The sequence below is a fragment of the Falco cherrug genome, chromosome 5 (genome assembly GCF_023634085.1).
Source record: "Falco cherrug isolate bFalChe1 chromosome 5, bFalChe1.pri, whole genome shotgun sequence".
NCBI lineage: Eukaryota > Metazoa > Chordata > Aves > Falconiformes > Falconidae > Falco > Falco cherrug.
The window spans coordinates 43,707,848-43,728,260 of NC_073701.1; the positions used below are offsets into that span (position 1 = coordinate 43,707,848).

At 37.4% G+C, this 20,413-nt stretch overlaps 1 long non-coding RNA gene across 3 annotated transcripts; it reads left to right on the plus strand.

Moving 5' to 3' along the window:
• Positions 1 to 1,467: 1,467 nt before the first annotated feature.
• On the plus strand, positions 1,468 to 19,288 carry LOC129736165 (uncharacterized). Of its 3 annotated transcripts, none has more exons than XR_008732431.1 (3): positions 1,468 to 1,626; positions 3,297 to 3,529; positions 13,089 to 19,288. It is a non-coding gene; the product is annotated as an uncharacterized LOC129736165 (long non-coding RNA). The 3 variants fall into 3 exon arrangements; XR_008732433.1 differs by having other exon boundaries at positions 1,492 to 1,549; XR_008732432.1 differs by lacking the exon at positions 3,297 to 3,529 and having other exon boundaries at positions 9,588 to 19,288.
• Positions 19,289 to 20,413: the final 1,125 nt, after the last annotated feature.

A 20,413-nucleotide genomic window follows, 5' to 3' on the forward strand; every position in this document is an offset into this window, starting at 1 on the left:
AGAAACACAATAAACTCTGGAAAGTTTAGCTGTTCTCTTTTTTTAATTTTAAGAAGAGCCATTAAAACAGCTCTTATAATTGTTCTCCTTTGATGGAAGAAAACATGGTAGAATAATTGACTGCTAGTCTTGGTCAGTGTAGCACAAAGGTGTAATCAGACACCTTACATTACAGCTTCTTTACATAGTTCACTCTAAAAGTTAAGGATCATTTGTTCCCCGCCCCCCACCCCCACTCCCAATCCTTGAGCTAACTTCTTTCCCCTGCCTCTCCACTGGATGCAAGACTGCTAATGATTTTTGTTGTCACATTTTTCTACATATGGTTAGTGCTGTTCCAAGCTTTCATGCTTAAAACAAAGCCTTATCTTTGTCTAGAAGTGTCGCCATGAGGCTTGCTGAAATCTTGGCTGCATCTTAGTAATGTCAGTTATTTGAACCTTCGTTACCAGCTGCATCTGGTGTTTAAAAACATTTCAAAGCAAGATTTTGATGAGGAACAGGTCAGGGTAAACTTGTTGTCAGTTTGCTTCACAGAACCCATTCATATACTTTCCCAGTAAAATCGTAATACATTTGTTCTGATATCTGTTATGGGGTTGAAAGGTGTTATAATTTAATAGCTTAGTCATCTCTTTGGAGGCACATAAGGAGATGGACAGCCATCTCTGCTTTTTTGTGTTAGGCATTAGGGAGAATCAAAGAAAGACATCAAGATCAAGGTGGGAGCAGGTGGACCTGAGCTGGGGGCTCCCAGTCTGCCTGCAGAGGAACTGTTGCCTGTAGAGGAAGGATTTTCCTATGTTTTCTGTAATAAAGCCCATCCCAAGAAACTCAGAGGGAAGGTGTTACTACCTTTAGAGATTATGGAAACGCACTACCTGTCAATGCCCAGAGGCAGTAGAGGTACGTGTTATGGATCCCAGCCCTCCTGAAATGCAAAGTGGAGTATGTGGAGGACAGAGCATCTCAATGAATGGGAGAGGACTTTCAAGTCTGAACATTGGTGCAGTAGCCCGTTTTCGTGTGCTTTTATGGGTATGTAGGTCTGATACAAGTACTCCTTTAACCTCACTCTTTGCCCCCTGCTATGACACTCAGAAGATAAACAAGGTTGTTTTTTTTAAAAAAACAACTAAACTACAACATTTAAGTCATTCTGTAATTTTAAGGCCCATGGCCATGCACAGGGCCCAGCATCGATAAGCTCTCCTTCCCAGTCTGACCTACTTTGACTGCAGCTTAGTCAATATAAAAAAAATCATGATTAGAACAATCTTGGTTTCTGTATGATTTTATTACTCCAATTTAACAAACTTACAGGGCTACATGCTGCTCCAAATACTGATTCCCAGAAAGTTACAGGCAACTGCATGCTAATGTTATTTATATAACAGTCTTTTTATTAAATTTTGATGGATAGCATCTGCTTCATTTGCTCGCAGCTTATTTTGTGGACCTTTCAAAGAGCAGGGGTGGGAGAGGAGACAGGAAGCCTGCCTGCTGCTGACTGCTTCGCCTGGGTCCAGGGAAGCCGATGCAGGAAGGGGTGAGTGGCTGCCCTGCGAGGAGCAAACACACCCTGAGGGAAAAGCTCCTGGAGCGCCCGGCTGGGCTGGGAGAGAGGTATGTCCAGCAGGCGCCCAGTGCTGCAGCTCAGGTTGCAGGCTCCTCAGAAGGATGGGGAGCTGACATAATCTGCCCCTGGGGGTGGGAAGAAAGGCTTTATTTTAGGGAGCCTGGGGAAAAAAATAAAGGGGAGCATTTACTTCAATCAAGAATGTTATGGAAGAAAAGCAAAGCAGGAGGACAGGATCTGTCCTGCAGGAACATGGTGGCCCAGAGGTTCAGGCTCTTCCTCATTCTAAGTTTCCACTACAGAAAAAGGCATTTTTCTTGGGCTGCCTTCTAATAGATCCCAGCTTTGATGATCAGAGACTGGTTAGTGTTGTTGTGGTCGTTGTGGTAAGGAAGAGGGGCAGGCAAATCTGCCTCAAAGTGCTCATGCACCAGCTAGGTAAGTGACAATCCCATTAGGAATGGATGAAACCAGATCCCCTGTTTGGCTGCCTCTCAGGGGCCGTCTTCACCTTCTCTATCTTCAGACCTCACGCCTGGGCTTTCCTAGCTCCCTAGCATGGTATCCTCTGTGTTCTCAAATACACTACTGCCTGTCTCTCATCTCCTTTCTATACTATGCGTAATAATTTCTTCCAGTCACCTGTAGTAATCTGTTCTTTACCACAGCAATGGAGTTCCTCTACTAAAAATGCGAGTAAATATTGACCCATGCTTAGTAAACATTGATCCAGGTAAATATTGACCCAGGCACAGGCTGACAAGTAGCTAAAGAGACAGAAATGTAATTTCTGGATATTCTGAGAATCAAAGTTTCCTTCAGTGTTCTGTGACCTCAGAAATTACAGTCCTGAACTTTTTGACATTTCTACAGATCAAAAGGACCAGTGTCTCAGATTCTGGACATGTGTTACCAGTAGCATTATTTTTCTGTGGCTGTGAAAGCACTTCTTATAAAACTGAACAAAATGCAACCAATCTGCAAAAAAGAGAGCCCTCTCTTTAGTGGAGTAGTCTCTTCCATCACTGTCTGTCTTCCCTTCTCTCCCTTTCCCACTCCACAAGAGCATGTACTGTGTATCCCTCACAGTCATCTCCCTGCTGTCTTCTGAAGGGAGTCTGTGGGATCTAAGGGTCACTCGAGGAAAGAGATTCAAATTGTCCTCAGCTGCAGTATCTGACATGATCATGTCCTTTGCTTTGTTCTCTTCTCTTTGGAAAGGCCAATCTGTTTCTGTACTTGACACTGGCTTACCTTTCTGCTGGCATTTCTATTCTCTCCTGAATCAAATTTTTTATCCAGATGTATCCAGAAGCTGCAGGAGCTAAACACATATCAATGTAGCCTTACTACTTACCATTTCACACACTCCAAACTTAACTTCCATCTTGAGGAGGAAGCCTGTTCCTAACTATTCCTCACATTTTTGTAGTGTAGATGGACATTTTGGGATCACTGTTACCTCTTTCCCTCAAAAATGCAGTAAATTGGTAAAACTAGACTTTGTATGAGTCCTCCCAGCTACTAGCCATGCTAGAAACAAAGGGTGAGAGAAAAGAAAAAGCAATAATGGACCAAAGACACCTGAACCTCACTTTGACTTTACCTTTTCAGTTTTAATTAATGATGAAGAAACCATATGCAGAAAACATTTGCTATCATACACACTGATATACCTCTGTATTAGCACTCAGGTGCTCCATATGCTGTGTTTCAGTGACAGACAGCATTATATTTTGTTCCTGCCTGGCTTCTGTGCGAATGTCAGCAGTCTCCAGCCCTCTTGAAAATCTCTTACACGAAGGAAAGAGTGTGCTGGCAGATGTCCCTCACCAAAGCTACCAGGAGGCTACAGCTCCCTGTGGAAGAGATCTTCCCAGGAAAGACTGTCACTGGGAATGTGGGTCATGAAAGATGGAGTAATGACTGGAGAGGAGAGGATTCATTTAGGTAAGAGGATATAAAATTTCAAGTAAGCAGCTGTTTCATCAGATTTTGGCCTTTCTTTGTATTTTGCAGTATCTTGAATTGGAGTCCAACCATTTTCAAGGTTCAGATGGAAATCCAAACCTTTAATTCCCATTTTGATGGCCCTGAGATCATGCTTTGGACAAGCCTTGTCATCCCAGCTGGATTACACAATGCCCTAGAAAAGGATGACAGTAATTCATGCAACTGTTGGAACTATACTCCTTGTATGTCCTCTGTTAGTCAGGGGTTATGAACCAGCATTCAAAATGAGACACATCCTGTGCAGCTCTGAACAGCCTATTCCCAGATTATGAAAAACATGTGAATAGCCAAGTCATCCTTGATTTCCAATTTAGTCATCACAGAGGGTAAACTTTTTCAGAGGGAGCTATTGACTGTATTACTGAGGGAAGTCCTAAAAACAGGATTGGAATAGAAAAAAAGGACCTTTACAGTAGGGTTTGTGTCTGTGTGTCTGTATTAAAATGCTCATTTTTGGATGTTGGCAATCTGTTGAGGAAATAATTTCTAACTTCAGCTAAACATACGAAATCATTACTTTGAAGATATAAGCAATGACATCACAAAACTTAACAGTTTTGTTCAGATTATGTGACATCACTATAAAGAGGAAATATAAAGAGAATCTTAAGGTAGATGGTGATGAGTTTCATCAGAACCAACCCTGTCTAAACAGGGCGTGCCCTGTGGGGTTCAAATGAAAACTATGTGCTTTTTGTAACTCTTGGACCTTTGAAGTAGCTCACTGCATTTGATTCAATTTAAAAACATAATAAAGAAAAATAGTGATGTGGGAGTAGAGGTCAAATAGCACAGATGATCTCTAGCATACAGGATGAGGTGATCATAAGAACACTATACACTGTACTCAAATTTTACCTGATTCGAAGACATGGAAAAGTAGAATACAAGCATCTTGAAGAAGGGCAAAATGAAATTTTACAAAAAAGGGGAGTAGAAACCTTTTAAACTCATTTTCCCACTATCATGACTCAGAATTAAAAAAGTCTTGAATACGTTTCAAATATTTTTCTATCAATATAGAATCAGATATCTTCCACTTCCAACATTGCTGGGGATTAGGGGCATTGGCCATTAAATACTTCTAGGTTAGAGTGATGTTCAGAGAACACTTCAAAATACCCATTGCTTTTCATTAAGCATTTGAAGAGTCATTCACTTTAACTTGCCATTAACCAGATACGGGCTTTCTTTCTACTATTGAAAGCAAATTGTACTTTTATTATTGTAAATAAGCTCTTCAAAGGATTGCTTTAACCAATTAATTGCACTGATGTTCATCAACAGTAATTTTCCGTAGTCAACCTAGATAAAATGGTGAGGTTTTCTAAACAAAACAGCTTTTAATTCTACATGTAAAAACTTTTAATGTGATTGCAATTCCTTCAGCTAATCAGTTACAGTGGAATGTTTACTCTATTGGTGATGAGAAAAAATGAAGGCAATCCTTTTTCTACATTATTCATTGTTTTATTTCCTTCTTTACAACTTGTTTTACAGTTACTTCTTTGTTCCATACCATTTGGAACAAAAGTTTGTTCCAAAAAGACCAGCTACATTTTAACTTAAAGGATAACACACAGGTTAAACTATGCTTTGATTATGAATATTCTTGGTTTGCACTTATTTGTCTCACTTCTGGTTTTTTGGTTGGGTTTTTTTTGTTGGTTTTCTTTTTTAGATCTCTGTACTTAATAGATGAATTTATGAGCATGCTGGGACACACCCCCAGGAGACATAAATCATACCATCTTATTGAAATTTCTGCATCCTGTGATTTATGGTATTTCAAAATTTAGCCATTGGATTTCTTGACTCATCTTCATCTATCATAATATACCAGGAACCCAAACCCTTAGAGATCTAAGTCAAGATTTGGAAAAGTGACTAACAGTTTTTTCAAAATACCTCTAATAGATTTGATTTTCAAAGAGCTTTTTTTGAAAATCAGGTATTGCATAACACACTGGAGGATGGCCACAGAAAACAGCCAGGCATCCACACCAACTAATAATTTTTAAAACATCAGTATATTGAACTAGTTTGAATCTACCAACTAAATTTAAGGATGGAATTATTTTGCCTTGCATGTAAAAATTAAAAAGGATATTTCAAAATGAATGTATCAGCTTTTTGTAACAAGATGGAAAGCTTGCCTCTGAAGAATCCACACATATGCTTCCAAGCAAAAATGTATTCAGAGACTGTTCCTCATTTATAAAACCAAAACCGCTGCAAATTGGATCTTGAGACTTGGACAGGTTGGAACAGTCATTTGTCATGTTGTTAAAGGTCTTCCACTGTATTCCTGAACCCTGTGTCTCCTGAAAATTGTTTGAATCAGCTCTGCAAGAGGATTTACCTATCTTTCAGTCACAATTAGAAAATTCAGCTTTCTGAGTGGGAGTTCACACTCTATGTAACCCCTTCACAGCCTGCAATGCCATTTTTGTGTCAATTTAAAAGGAGAAACATTTGGCAAAAGAAGCAATAGAATTAAGTCACCGAGATAAAAAAAAAAAAAATTAGGCAAATTATAGGATAGAAGAGAGTAAAACAGGTTTTAAAAATACAACCAATAAATTCTGATGATTTAGAGGTCTTTGTAGAATCTTTCAGGCCTCTTGCAAGCCTTACTTTTGTGGCTTTAATGTGGTGGTTTTTTCCCCTTATCCAACTATGACTATAATTTAGGTTATCTTTTAGCCTAAAGGACACCTGCTATTTGGTTTGCAGTGCCTATCTAATAATCATAATCTACTTGTTAAGTGCACATCCAGGACAGAAACCTGTGCAGTTTACAGAGTCCATTTTGCAATCTCACTTCTCCTGGCTACCACAGACATTGCATTCCCCTGCCTCCAACAGAATAAACCTCTGGATTATGGATTACAGCAGGTTTACAGGGGCAAATTAGGGTTACTTAGGTTAAGATTAATACATTTCTATTTTGTTCCATGGCCTTGAACTTCTAAACTTGAGGTCACCTGAAGCCACTGGGATCTCTTATACTGTTTGTTGTAAGTGTTACCAGGACATGCAGGCGATGGCATTGCTGGGACAAGAGGCCCAATAGCCTGATCAGTCTGATGAGCTCATGTATTCTGCTATAACAACAGCAAAATGTGTTGTTCTGGGGGCAGATCGCTATTTCACCCCTTGCCACCACTTTACATAACTTCATTTCTCAGTATGTTCTAAATCCTCTCCAAAACGGTTACTGGCCAGCCATTTTATATGAATTTCACACAGAGTTATGGAGCTCCTACCATCTACTGAAATTCCCTCTTCTTTCCTGCAAGTCTCCCCATTACTCCTCAGATTCTCTGTTCATTGAGACAATTTGGTGCTATTTTCCAAAGCAAGCAGCTTCTTCATATAGTTTCTTTTTCAAATAGTGAATTGATAATTTATTATTGTATGTTTAGATTAAAGGAGAACAAAATTGGTGGCACTAAAAAAGTTAAAAATGTATGAAATGTAACTGTTGGAGACAGCAAAATGTTTTTTGTAGCTTTAAAAAGTATTCTTTGAATCTTGAAAGAAGGTTGAGCCTGTCTGAGTTTGGTGGTTTTTTTTTTTTTTACGGCTTCACCTATAAGATTATACCTCAGGATATTTTTTTTTTCTTTTGTAAATGAAACCATAATATGACCTTCTGTTTAAAATAAAAGATCAGTGGCTCTAGAAAATGAAAATTCACATTCTTGTATTTCAGGTCCAAGACTTTTAAAAATAATGTCATATATCTTTCATCAAGGAAAAAGAGAGTCAAATTACTGCTTTATTATGAAAGTTTGTACAATATTTATTGTAGATTCAATTTATTTTCCTTGCCAGTCTAAGAATTGCTCAGAGTGTTCCGAAAAAAAATGTGAATTTTGCCTTTTACTTATTCCCATTTTTCACCAAAACAAATGTTTAAGTGTTTATTTTAATCTTTTCCATTTAAAAAGTGATGTTCATGTAGGGATTTGCCATTTTATACTCTAAAGGAGAAGGAATTGCTGTTTGATACTGAGAAGAGATAAACCTTATGCTGGGTGCTAAGTGTGACTGTAAAAAATATTGTGGTGACCTTACGATTCTGGTGACTATAAACTCTTGAATCAGGGCAACTGGCAATCATGAAGCAAATTAGTACAAAATGGAACTTAATTAAATATGACATTTCTAGACATTCAGAGTATTTACCCTCTTTTTTTCCTAGTTTCGTTTTGTTTGTAGAAAGCTGATGAACAGATGTGACTGATGTGACATATGCAACAGTTTTACCACTCTCTGATCTACAGTGTGCCCTTTGCCCAGACTTCCCTAGGCTTATCTTAAGTGTAAAAGCTTGATTTCGGTTTAGATCTACTGCTAACTGAATTTTGGATTTCTGTGTTAGCTTTCCCAAACTTCAAGAGGTAGACCAAGACCCATCAACTACAGAAGGCACAGAAAACTGTGCATCAGATTCTTAATTCTTCCAGTCTCTGCTTTTGGAGAAGTGTACTCAATATAGGCAGTAACTGGACACAAGGATATTCTCTATCACCATGAGCAATGGCTTAATATACACATGTATTTTTATTTAGAAGCTTAAGAATTAAATTGTTTTATCAGAATATCCTTTTGCTTGTCTTTATAAACATCCAGCTCTGAAGAGAACAAGATAAAAAATCATTACATAGGAAATCTGATTGTCTGAATTGTGTGTATGAAAAAGGTATTTAATATAAAGAAAAATGATTTTGTATAGTATTTTTAAATCAGCTAACAATGAAATGGAAAATTAACAGAAAATTAAATTCTTACTGTAGAGCTCTGTTCTATGTTGACTTTCATGTAAAAATTCTGTTGAAAGAATCTCATTCATTATTTGGTTCTCTTGGGTTTTGAGTCATTTCTATAAAAGCACATTTATTTTATTCCTATTTAATTCAGTAAAAGTGACTGCAAATTGGAGTCCCACATCCCTTGTATTTAAAGGTACATTAGTCATAAACCAGCTATATATTACATAGTAAATGTGACATACTGTTTACAGGGTTGCCAAGTGTAATGGAGTGGTTTCTTTCAGTGTTCATTAATTTCCAGAGAAAAAGTATATTCTATGTAAAGTAAGATAACACAATTAATTTCACATAAGTTCCATGGGCTGCAAGTCTGTAAAATCTGTAGACACAAATGCAACAAGCACTCTTGATGCTGATAGGCTTTTGAGCTGATAAAACAGCAGCGCCTCATAGTATATAAACCGCATGCTATGCCTGTGAAGCAGAAGTTCCAACACACGTTCTCTCAGTAGTGGTATTGCACTGCAAGCTTGTGACAAAGTGCAGCAGGAATAATCACACTAGTCATAGCAATGTAGAAGAGAGAACAAAGAAGATTTAGTCCATCCTCCTGCTGTGATGCAGCATCAAGTTAAATACCTCTCAGACATCCTGGTTCTCCCTGTGGCCGTTTCTGATGCTCCCTGTGCCCAGGCATATCCAGAAGGCCTCCGCTCCCCAGCTCTGGACCGTTAGTCAGTCTTACTTGTAGCTGTTAAGGCTTTCCCAATATCAAACACAAGTCTCTGTTGCAAATTAAACCACTTACTCTTTGTTCTACTTCTTGTGGGACAACTCATTGCAGTTTTCTTGATGCAACCTTTTGCGTACTTGAAGAATGTCATCATTTCCTCCCTAAGATTTCTCTGAACAACTGCTGATCCTCTAACCCTTTCTCTTGTTACACTTTTTTTCCCAATCCTCTGATGATTCATTTATTCTCCAACAGATTCTCTTAATTTAATCTTAAAATGGGGTACCTAATACTTTATGCGAGTTTCATCAGAGCCTAGAAGAGTGACGCAATCATCCTCTGTGCCTTGTCTGCTATACTAGAAAGTCTTCTTTTATCTTTGTGGAGATATTTTTTGACATTAAAGAATTTTCAAAAGGATTGACTCTTGGTTTAGTTACCTTTTCCTTGAAAGCAATTAAAACTTTTTTCTTATTTCTAGCCTTTACGAATTGAAAGGAAAACCTGGGTTTGGATGAACAGCCTTTTTTTTTTTTAACAAATCCTTGTCACTGTTTTATTGTCTTACATGTCTTCAAAAGATATGAAAAATGGCAAACCTCCACCTTCATATTCAATACAGAGGCACCATACTACCTACCATGAGAGAATTAGAAATTATCTCAGATTATCACATTTTGTAGCTTCGTTTCCCCTTTTGTGGAAGAATGATGACACTGACTTTCTATGAGAAGTATTGAGCTTGCCAAGGATTTCTACGTCTTGATGGCATTATAATTACATTGTAAAGAATTGCAAGGTGGATTATTTGAATGCCTGGCTTTCCCTCACAGTATTCAACTACCTGACTTAGAGTAATGAAACAAGATTCATATCAAGTGGATAATGCTCCTACTTCAGAATCCAACAAAATAGTTCACAAAACAAAACAAACAGCTTCTCTAAAAACAAAGGTGACTACGTATTCCGAAACAAGAAGGAAGAGTTGACGCATCTGGTTAAAACAGTGTAAAAAGTGAACATCTTGAATTCCCGGCTTTTCCGTAGACTTCAGGATTGGCTGAACCAATAAATGTGAGTTCAGCCATTGAAAGACTAATGTATAAATACCCTTTTCAGGGCTGACAGTGAATATCAGTACCAAAGCTCTGAAATCTACCCTAAAACTAGGGTTAGAAATATTTTATTTCAGTCGCTTTTGTCTGTTTGTCTGTACTGTTTGTGTGGGCACATCAATTAGTGCTAGTAGAACCCAGCAAAAGCAGCTCTGATCTGTTTGAAGCCAAACTCCATTGCATCTTGGAGGCAGAGTAAGAGATCAGCAACAAAAATATACTTATAATCTGGATGTCATTTCTTAACACTGTTCTGCATTTAACAGAGCATGGATGAAACTGGACATCTACTTCAAATGTTTGGAGTAGCAGATCTTTCTGAGAGTGTGCAAGAAGAAGTTGTGCACAAAAATTACTATTTTCCTTCAGGGACTGCAGACCTGGTTTTCTTCAGTTTGGTGTCAATATTATAGATTAAAATTTAATATAAGGCTATGTTCAACCTACTATAACCAGGTTTACAGCAGGCATTTAAATTGGACTGATTTACTTCTTTTTACTCTTGCAGAAATAATTTGTAAACATTTCATGGGAAGTACATATTATTTCAGAGAAATCTTGCACTTTGTTTAATTTGGTCCAAACAAAAGATTCCTATCTTTTAATGTGTCTGTAGCAAAAAATATGGAGTAAATTTGCAATGCCTGGGTTTTCCTCTTCACTGGTACAATAAAAATGTGGATGTAAATTTTATAGCAATCCATTTCACGTGAACCAGTTACTGAGGGAACATATTAACACTGGGACACACAATGATGTGATTTGTAGACATGAAAGAATAGCCAGGCAACTCTAAAATTGCAGCTCAACGGGACTGTAGAGTCGTATAGACAGCAGGGTTTTTTCTGGCACTGAAGAGACTGTTTGCAATCCAGATATTTTCTTGTGAAAGCTGTTCTTGGAGGCTGCATATGTAAAGGCAAAGTGGTTATATTCGTTATATTTTGTATTAAATGCCACTAAATGCAAGACATTCCACAATGCAAAAATGTGCATCCCTTGAATATCTGAAAAGTTTGTCTAGCACATAGTGCTCTAAATAATGAGTGGTATCAGGGAATTACTATCTCTTGTGAAAAAGAAATGTCAATTGTATAAGACTGAATGTGAATAAATAAAAGTATTAAATAAATTAAAGAGGAAAATAAAAAACATAAGACTGAAAAAAGGGGAAAGGAAAATGCTAGATGGAGAAAGATTGAAATTCAAGCTATGCCTATTGCTCACCAGACTGAATCACTTAAAGTTTTCCTCCCCTAGCACATACATTTTTCTGACATCTTTTCCCATTATTCACCAGTGAGACTTAAGAAATATGTACACTTGAACACTCCCACAGAGTAATACTTCTTTCTACTTTCATGCTGAGAAATTTCTTCAGTCACTTCTAGAAAAAGGAACTGGTATTGTTACAAGGCAAATACTATGTTCAAAGTTTGTTAGTTTAAAAAGTGGGCTTTAAAAAAACTTCTCAATGAAAGGTATAGTGGATTGAACACTGAAATAGTATCATTAAGCACTAAACTCCTTTCAAGCTTCTATGTTGCACAGAGGCCCCTGAAAACAACCTGGCTGCTCACAGACAGCTGCCCAACAGGGCTTTACCTGACCATTTCATCTGGGCTGCCCGGGTGTAGTTCTAGGGTTATGCAGGGTATGACAAGAGCGGAAGAGTAAAGGCTATCACAGGCATGTCAAAAAGCTTGTGTAGCTTATCTAGGATGGGCCCAGAGGGAAGCACAAGGCTCATGGGAATTCATAAATTAGCAGGCAAAAAATTGTTTACTAGATATGCACTGTTTGGGGGTTTTTCATAAGGTTTGTTACTCAAGTATTTATTCACTTTATTTAACAAAATTTTATTTGCTGTACTTAACAAATAATACTGCTCTTTGGAGCAAGTTATTCAGTAAGCAAGGGATTTATTTTTCCTCCAAATTCATTCAGCTTTGCACATAATTTAAAAGAAAGCTTTTTTTTTTTTTTTTCCAAAAGAAGCAGGAAGTTCTAAATGCTTATTTAAGAGGGCAATGAACGCTTCTCAGTATGAAGTAAAGTAAAATAAATACCATTCTCAGTCACATATTGTCCAGACAGACACAGTATAAATAGATTATATGAGAGGCCGTGAGAAAGCTGCCTGCATTAATAGGCTGAGATATGAAAATAGCTTGAATATTATAGTGTGTTTACTCAAGGGTATTTTCATTATGTAGATACACCTCTTTTGCCTTATGATAGAACACTGAAGAATAAGATATTATTTTTTTCTCCCAAATCAGTTGGAAGGAAACTTTTCTGTAGTATTCAAAAAAAAAATGTTGTCATGTGTAGGTATTTTTGCACTGTTCTTTATCAACAAATATTATGGTAGAAAAGACTTAGAAATACATTTTCCAAAATAAGTGTCAATGATCAGAAATAAATGTTTTCCTGCAAACCCAAAATTTTCTACCAAATTTTTCTTTTTGCATTTTGAAGGTTCTATTGACAAGCTTTTGTATGAGTAGATGCCTAAAATTAAAGGACTCTAGCAAACTCTTTCATCTTTCTGCACACAAGGGAATTGGGTATTTTCCTTAATTTCAGAGGGTGTCGGATAAGACCATAAATAAATAGGTCAATTTTGTGCATCGACCCAGTTGTGTTTGCTCAGTGGGAGATGTGGGAATTCAGCACTTCTAAAATGAGACCACATATCTGGATACAAGCAAGCACTTTGGGAACTCTATTAGAAAATTTAAGCTACTGTGAAATCATGTATGAATATAACATTACAGGAAAAGTAACTAGATATTTTATGTACTGAAAAAGAAAAGATTTGGCTCACATACATTTTAATAAAGATTTGTAATTTACTTCTGCAGAACACGTTTAAAAGGACCGCTAATTTCAATAACATGGACTTTGTCCATACTGCATTTTTCTCCACCAATGTTAAGAAACCATTTACTATTTCCCAGCTCCAGTATCTAACACTTTATCTTTCCTTGGCATGGGATTCGTCTGACATTCTTCATGTAGGGAATATTTGGGAAGTAGCATGTAATATACTGCTGTGTGTTAGTTGCTGCTGAGTCTCATTTTATTGCCATACATGAAGAGTATCAGAGTAGGCAGAGTACCAGGCACTGCTAGTGAATTAACGTCCAACGTATTAGCCAGATAGAATTCACAGGCTGCTTGGCAGGTAGCATCCCTTTTATGCTAATAATATTGCTTTTTAACGTACTAGGAGTAATTCAAATAACAGGTTTGTATGCCAGAAAAAATATTTCTGCCATCTGAAAAGTCAAAACAATAGAAAGTTTGAGATTGTAAAGCTTTTGATTCTTTGACTAGAGTGTTTCTTATCTGGTATATATCTAGTAACAAGAAAATAAGGCTTACCTGTCATTTCAGGTCTCTAGGACCTATGGTATAAATCTTAATATTAAAATTATATGTATGTAAGTTGCATTTGAAAGACTGCTTTTTATGTTCAATCCATGTGATCTTCTCAAAATATGCCATTAGTCTGAACTTAGCAGCACTCATGGAAGTACAGGGATGTTGATGAAAGCAGCAACTAGAAAACAACAAAAATCACTGAACTCAAGTAATATTCTTGGCAAATAATTTGTCTTTTAGAAGTGGATCATTTCTGCTTTTGAATCGTTCAGACAGTGATTTTAAAATATACCAACATTTGTTGTAATTTCTGCTGAGCAAAGGGCTGAGAAATTATTGGAGGTAACATTTAGGTAGTCATTTGAACCAAACTCCACATCTACATAAGTTCAGTAAAAACAAATACACAAACCAAAAGAAAAACAATTTTCAATTTGTTTGAATACTTGAAAATATTTTGCCCTTACTCACACCCAAACATAGTGATAACTCAGAACTCAATCCAGTTTAAATAATTTTTACTTATAGTAGGTGTGTAAAATTTCCAACTCACATGTTTTCCTACAGAGATTTCTATAGACAGGTGCTGACTCTTTTCTTAGGAATAACTTTACATTTTCTAAACGTGCTTACAGCTGTTTGAGATTTGGATATGATTAATGGAGACAAGCAATCTCTAGGATCCTACAGATAAATTATTGCTTGCATTATTCTGGGTTAAAATTATACCTTATATGATGGTCATAAATATTAGCCAACCCACTAACTGTAAATATTAGGTAACATACTGGTTTTGACATGCACATTCATATTTCTTGATCCACCTTGTTGATACATCCAAGAAGTGTGGATGTAACATGGAATTGAAATTGGTAGCAGGGAATACTTTTCTTCTCCAATAAAAGACATATCTAAAATGTAAGCCATTTATTATTAGATATATTGTCTGAACTCTTAACTCGGTACGGTTTTGCACATTACTTAAGAAACCCGCCGGACTAAACTCTTGAAGTCTGGTTCTTGAGTGCAACAGCCAATGGTGAATCATGAGAAGGGGCCAAGAAGTTACAGGGCCTATAACAACCTCATAAAACCTTTCTGTTCCAGGCACCAAAACCTATCCCAGAACTCTGAATTATGAAAAATATAGGAAAATCTTCTTTATAATTGAGTCTTTGATGTTATTTCCTAAACAAGCAAGCATCATCACTTGCTAACCACGCACGTCTTTTGTGCAATGATATCTAGCTTATGGTTAAGAACTGCAGTTTCTCTTCTATGAAGAAACCTGCAGGTGGAAGGGATGCAAAGACACCCATTCCCACCTGGAGCTGAAGGACAGGGTAAGCTGTAGCTGTGCCCCTCCTGAGGCACCCTTGCCAAGCCCAGGGTACTTTGGGCCATCAGTGACAGAGGCCTTACAGCTCCAGAGGCAGCTGCTTCCAGCAGCAGTGTGGTGACCTTTCCCAGCAGTTGGAAAGGTTTGTTTCCCACAGCCTGAAGCTTTCTTGCTACAGCAAAGCCTTTCACTTCTTCTGCCACCACTGAAAAGGAGACGAGATAGTCCATTTTCTAATCTTGGTAGTTTGTAGACCTCTTTCTGTGCAGCTCTTTCTTTTCTAGCCTCATTTTTGTCAGTGTTTCCTCACAGACTATGATTTCTTGTTCACTGGTCTTTCACAGAGTTACCTTCTGGCTTTTTCCTTGGGTCTACATCTTTAGTAAAGTGCAGTACCCAAAACAGGACTCCAGCTGATGCCCTCTGAATGCTGACTATAGTTGTAGGTTATAAAAATTATTTTGCATATCTCACAAGCAATATTCATGTACACATGCCACATGACTTTTTTTTCCATTTTTTCCCTTTACTCCTATAGCACAACATAGCTGACTCATGTCAAGATTCTTTTCTGCAGAATTAGTACCAAGACATTTTCTCTTTCTCTTGTCTGGGCTGTTGTTAGCCCTGTGTAAGTCTGAACTGTTTCACACAATGGAAACCTTATCAAATTTCATAATTAGGGCATTTTCTGGTGTTTACTGATGATTTCCTAGCAGGTGAGTACACCACTGAATGGGTGGTTTCTCTTTATTTTGCTTAAGAGCTGCCAAATCATTCTTCAGACTACTGTGGGCATGTTGGTGTTGGTTTTAAAAAGGTGCTCTGAGTGAAGACCTGAATTTACATCCAGATCTTTAACAGATAAATGCTCTGGCTGTGTACTGCTGGTACAGATATGAACTGTCAAGGTGCATCTTACTACTAGAGGTATTTTATTTTTGATAAAATTTGGCCAGTCACAAATTCCATCCCCTGTTTCTTTCAAAGTCTTGGTAGAATGATGAAAGTTGAAAAGGTAAGAGCTTTTGAGGCTGCTCGAGGCTGCCCAGGCTGAGGCTGCATCTGCAGAAGGTGCATGAAGCGAAGCTGCTGCAGCCACAGCTGGGATGGTGGGCAGCCGCTTGTGGCACAGGGCACAGCCAGGGGTCCCAGCCACCATCCACCACTCTCTGGGGTCCCTTCACATGTGCAGTAAAGTACAAGTGAAGTACCCAAAGGATTAGAGCCTAATTCACACTTTCTGGGCAATTAGGAACAGGCAATTTGGAAGGTTTGGTATTCATTTTTATTAGGTGCCAACTGCTCTTTTACAGCTATTTTAGAACGATAGCCTACTTCCACAGGCCATCGAAAAAATTAAATCCGAAGAATGTGGAAAGCCAAACAGAAGGCTGCAAACCGTTTGTGATTTCATGAAATACATTATATGCCTGCACAAATGCTGCTGATAAATCTTAAGGACAGTAAGATGCCCAGCTTAACACCTTTAGCACTACAAATATGCTATCTTTATAAACTTGCTTTGGAAATGCTTTGCTGCTAATCTTACTGAAACTGCATGAACATCATTTGTAAATAGACACATAAGCATTCTGTGTGCTCCCTTAAAACTAATCAGAGAACAGATGGGTGAAAAGCTAAAAGTAAAGCTAAAAAATTGGGAACTATCAACAGAAAGCAAATGAAAGGCAGTTTTATTCCTCTCTACTATAAAGAGGCATAAAATACAACATGTACTATGACAGTTGCCTAAATATTTAGCAGAATAATGCAATTTATACCTGAGAGAGTATAAAATCAATTATCATGGGAGTCAGGAAATTGTACAAGGAAAAAAAAAAAAAGGGATTTAAACTGAAGCCAGAAGGATGGAGATATTCCACTGCCCTCTTTTCCAGTGGGTGGCTGTTTTGCGTATGCATATATCAGCAAGGGACCTTGGCCTCTCCATGGGTGTAGGGGGTCTGCCCCATTTTGTCATTTTTTAGGCCTGGTGCCATAGGAAGTGAACTATTTCATCATTTCTACCAAACACTTTTGATACTGATTAGTGATTCAGAATTCTCTGTCACTAAACACAAAATTTTATTATTTCACCTTCTCCAGCGTATACACAGACAGCTTTCCATTGTTTTGTGTTGCTAGGGGAAATGGTATAGTTTCATTTTCCAACTACAGGAGAAGAGAAACCAGAAAATTAAAAATTGTAAGGCTATTAAAAATGGAAGGGGACTGACACTTACTTTCTTTGACTTCTTGAAGTTGAGTGGACTTCAAATGGGTATTGCCTTTTTAAGGCCAATTTTTTTTCTTGTTTCAGGTAAGGAGAAGCATTAATATTAGTTACTGTAGTGAAACAGTTCTTGGTTTTATGTTCCAAGTGAATATAATTATCAGGGAATCAATTTCTTCCTTACCAAGAAAGGAGTCGAGATAACAGCACTACTACCCAAATCTGGGAAACTGAATTTGCTGCTCAAAAGGAGATTGAAGTTGCATTCCTGTGGCAATTTAAAAAAAAAAAGTTATTAAAAAAACTTGTCATAGCAAAATTGCTCCTTTCAGAGTAAAGGCCAAGGGTGGTTTTGAGTCTGTGGGAGGAGGGGAACGCCAGCAGCAATGACAGCCACTGCATAAACCCCCTAACTTGCCATTCCAGAAGAGTCAGCTTCAGTTTCCTTTGCAGCTATCTCAGGCTTCATATCTAATTGCACAAACTTCTCTTTTTCTTTTCAGAAAAATAAACGCAGCATTTTGTTTAAAAATTACATGAACTGAGGACAAATTGGCAGCCTTAATTATGAATGTTCTGCTTGTCTGTTTATTGGTTTAAAATATTTCCTGAAGAAATATAAAGACATTTTGTGCCTCAACAGCATGAGTATAATATTCATTGTTTTGAATGACTTAGATGTCAGAGGATTGTCTGAGCATCTGTAATTTGAAAAGCATATGAGAAAACACTCTCTAAGGAGTAACATGATATCTTTAGACAAAAAGGTTGCTTCAAATTAAACTTTCAGCTGATTCCTGCATATTAGCAGTCAGATCTCAAGTCAGTCAGTAGACATGGAGGCAGAAAGTCATATAAAGACAGTACATAGGCAGAAGTTCTTTATAAACCCGGTATTATCCAAAGCCAAAGGAAAAATGTAGTGTTCTCACTTCTTACACAGCATTTCAACTCTTAAAAAAGCTAAACAGTACTGTGGTTCAGATGCTGTACTATCGTCAGACAGCTGGGTTTGCAGAGGTTTTTATACTGAAGACAAAGAGGGAGGTGTCTGTTGCTGCTTTTAGGAACTCCCTCTCATCTACTCTTTGCTTATATACAGTTGCTAAACTGCAAGTTCTTCAAAGGAAGAGGTTTTTGATGGAAAACTATTGAAAAATAAAGGTAAGGCTAACATATCAAAAAAGAATAAGAAAAAAACTACAAACACCACCTTGCTATAAAGGCAGAAACTGATAACGGAGGAATTCCTGTTTACTTGGTCTCAAACCAGCAAAATTTATTCTTCTCAAGACTTAATCTGGACTCACTATATTAAAATCTTTGGTCTAAGTATTAAAGGATATTAGTGGCAGAAGGGAGAAAATCATTGACACAGAAACAGATTGTGGACCCTCAAGCCAATCCGGGAACCTGTTACTGTGACATGAAGAGGAGGAGGAGGAGGAAGAGGAGGAGGGGGAAGATCAACTGCTTGCCATGTGGCAGAGCGCCACTCTCCACAGTTGTGAAGAAACGAAGCAAGCTGTTAGTGGAGAATTGTGTCCTCTAAAGGCACCAGAAGTCCTCTGTTGCATTATGCTAAGCCTCATAGCCTCATACTCAAAAATTATATTAAATGTGGATGGTTGTTAGATATTCAAAGACAAGAATTTCTGAAGTGCTAAGCTCTTATTGCTACCCACTGACTTCACAAGACTTGTGGATATTATATGCTTAAGTGAGGACTATCAAATTAAGCAAAAGCATCTATAAACAATAAAGCAGAAATAATTCCCTCTGAAAATGCAGCCTTTACCTCTCTTGTCTCATCCAGGAGCATAAGAGGAATCATATCTACTGCCCTCTTTCACACATAAACAGCATGAAAACAATTACCAGAAGTAAGCTTGAAAAATATTTGTCACACGAAGACTGCTGCATTTCAGTGTCAGAGATCTTTAATCTGTCTTTAAAATCCCCTTAAAATGTTTCCAAAAAACGGTGCTGGGGAGTGTACAGGAACTGGGAAAAACAGACGAAAGAAAATGAGGACAATCACATGTCCATTATTAATTTACTTCTTGTATTTTTAATAAATTTGCAACTTATTATACCACCAAGTACTGTTTCCTGTTCTGTCAGCTAGAAATGCCATTCTTGCTAAAAAAACTGGAGTGGGGTGTTCATTTGCTCAACAGTATTCCATCTTCGATTTACTAACCTCTTTGATTACTTTCTTAACATAGTCTACCAAAAACAGTTCTCTAAAATCACTATTTAGGCTTCATTGTTTCAAAATGCCAATGTCTGAAAAAATGTCCAAGCTAGTTGTAGTGCCTTTCTATCAGAAGAGTAATTGAGGAATTTATTTCCAAGTATCCAAAAATGAGCTTTTCTATAAGGATTAAGTGAAACAAATATGAGGACACAATTCTTACTGTAATTTAAAAAAATACTAGATTTTTTCTTTTCTTTTTTTAGTGCCTCTTGTCACAGAATTTTGCTAGTTATAAAGACAGTAACCACACATATGTGCACAGATTACGGCAAAGCTGCCTGCTGGCAGATAGCATACTAGTTTATCTATAAATTGCATAATTTCTGCAATATTCTTCCATCCTAAACTGATTATTGCAATCTGTGTTATTTCTGAGTAACATAGTTACCATGGTTTCTTTTTTCCCCCTTGTATAGCTGTGTGACTATATAGCCACAAGTATCCAGGCACACTGCTTACACTATTGAATGACATTTAAATAATTACATTTTAAAATGTACTTCAATCTATCTTAGCAAGCAGTAGCTAGAGAAAAAAAATGCCAAGCCAAAATGCAAATGAAACTAAAGCCTTCTCAAGTCTTTCAAAACTACATAGAAAAGTAAAATTTTTGTGAAAAATAGCTGACACAGGAATTCCAACAAATAAATTCGCCAAAGAATCCCTCTTATAAGACTGAAATATTTAATCTGCTTAGTTCAGAAGAAAAAAATAATAGACACAGATAATTCTAATTATTTTATCACTGCAAATTATTGTATGCGTCTTAAATAACAGTGGATTGATACTCGTTCCTGGGATTACCAGATTCCCTAAGTCAGCCTAACACATTTACTTACAGCAGTAGTAATGTTGCCCCTACGCAGTCTTTGGGGGAGGCAGTGAGGATACTAACCGAGGTATTGAGCAGATACCGGTTTCTGTTTAGCATCCAGGAGCTGACTGTAGGCTTTGCACATAGAGATGC